This window comes from Lethenteron reissneri, chromosome 4 (genome assembly GCF_015708825.2).
Source record: "Lethenteron reissneri isolate LAM-NWPU_2019-01 chromosome 4, ASM1570882v1, whole genome shotgun sequence".
NCBI lineage: Eukaryota > Metazoa > Chordata > Hyperoartia > Petromyzontiformes > Petromyzontidae > Lethenteron > Lethenteron reissneri.
In genome coordinates, this window is record NC_083782.1 from 5,988,052 (window position 1) to 5,990,456 (window position 2,405).

A 2,405-nucleotide genomic window follows, 5' to 3' on the forward strand; every position below is an offset into this window, starting at 1 on the left:
GGTGGGTGGGGGATGAGTGGGGAGGTAGGGGGTGGGTGGTTGGTTGGGGGGGGGGGTGAGTGGGGAGGAGGGTGGGTGGTTGGGTGGGTGGGGGATGAGTGGGGAGGTAGGTGGGTGGTTGGGGGGGGGTGAGTGGGGAGGAGGGTGGGTGGGTGGTTGGGGGATGAGGGGGGGGTAGATGAGTGGTTGGTTGGGGGGGGTAGGTGGGTGGTTGGGGGGGGGGGTGAGTGGGGAGGAGGGTGGGTGGGTGGTTGGGGGAGAGTGGGGAGGTAGGTGGGTGGGTGGTTGGTTGGGGGGTGAGTAGGGATTTAGGTGGGTGGGGTGGTGGGGTGGTTGGGGGGGAGTGGGGAGGTGGGGGGTGGTTGGTTGGGGGGGTGAGTGCGGAGGTAGGTGGGTGGGTGGTTGGTTGGAGGGTGATTTGGGAGGTAGGGGGGGGTGGTGGTTAGGGGGTGAGTGGGGATCTAGGTGGGTGGTTTGTTAAGGGGCGTGAGTGAGGAGGAGGGTCGGGGGTGGGTGGTTGGTTGGGGGGTGAGTGGAGAGGTAGGTGGGTTCGTTGGTTGGGGTATTGGTTCGTGCGTGGGTAGACAGTTGTGGTGGGTTAGGGATAGGATTTACATCAGTAGGTCTGCGTGGTGGGTAGGTGAGTGAGTAGGTGTGTGTGTAGGTAGGTAGGTGAGTAGGTAGGATGTGGAGAGGCATGTAAGAGGCGGGTGGAGATGGTAGGGGGGGTGGGTGGTGGTAGCGAGGTAGCTGTGTGGGGAGATGGTTGAGTAGGTGGTTGAGTAGGTTGAGTCGGTGGGTGGAGAGGGACGTAGGGTTACGAGTGAGTTGGTAGGTGGAATGGCGACGCTTGAACGCCATCCTCACCACAACCCTCACCGCCCCTCCCTCGAGCACCACCGCTGCACAACCAACACGAGACGGAGTCATTGCCATTACTTGGTCGTCAGCGGGCTATCAGAGATCATTATCCACTTTGTTCAATGCCCAAGCCCCATAGCCCCCTCCCCTGCCCCCTGCCCCCCCACACGTCTCACGCATTACATTGGGTGGGGGGTATGAAGGAGAAGGGGGAGACAGGGATAATGTCGAACACGACAGCTTTAGATTGAGATGTCCGCTTCAATTAGGGTCTATGCGGAGGGGGGGTGCGGTAGGGGGTGGGCAGGGGGGAAGGGCAGGGGAGGGGGGAAGGGCAGGGGGGAGGGGGACTTGAAGAGAGGGGAGGGGATTTGGAGTGGGGAAGCAGCAGGCGGGTCACGGTTGACTGCTGCTGAGACATGAACGTCGGAACGGGGGCCAGAGTCGTCGATTGCGTTTAGCCGATGATCCCAGCGCACTCCATGTTGATATGATCTCCCGTTCATACACCCTCCCCATTGTTCACCCTCCCGTTCATCCACCCTCCCGTTCATCCACCCTCCCCCATTGTTCACCCTCCCGTTCATCCACCCTCCTGCTCACCCAGCCCACCCGTTCATCCACCCTCCCGTTCATCCACCCTCCCCCATTGTTCACCCTCCCGTTCATCCACCCCTCCCGTTCACCCAGCCACCCGTTCATTCCACCCTCCCGTTCATCCACCCTCCCGTTCATCCACCCTCCCGTTTGTTCACCCTCCTGTTCATTCACGCTCCCGTTTGTTCACCCTCTGTTCATCCGGCCTTCAGTTAAATTATCTCCTGCCACACCACCCCACCCCATGATACCCACGTTGTACCCCACCCCACCCACCCACCCCACCCACGCTGTACCCCACCCCACCCACCCACCCCACCCCACGCTGTACCCCACCCCACCCACGCTGTACCCACCCCACCCACCCACCCCACCCAGCCCCCACGCTGTACCCCACCCCCCCCCACGCTGTACCCCACCCCACCCACCCACCCCACCCACGCTGTACCCCACCCCACCCACCCACCCCACCCACGCTGTACCCCACCCCACCCCACCCACCCCCCCACGCTGCACCCCACCCCCCCCACGCTGTACCCCACCCCACCCACCCCCCCACGCTGTACACCCCCCACCCCCCCATGCTGCACCCCACCCCACCCACCCCCCCACGCTGTACCCCCACCCACCCCCCCACGCTGCACCCCACCCCACCCACCCCCCCACGCTGTACCCCACCCCACCCACCCCCCCACGCTGTACACCCCCCACCCCCCCATGCTGCACCCCACCCCACCCACCCCCCCACGCTGTACCCCCACCCACCCCCCCACGCTGCACCCCACCCCACCCACCCCCCCACGCTGTACCCCCACCCACCCCCCACGCTGCACCCCACCCCACCCACCCCCCCACGCTGTACCCCCACCCACCCCCCACGCTGCACCCCACCCACACCCCCACGCTGTACCCAACTCTACCACGTGGTGTCGCTGCGCGTCACTCTC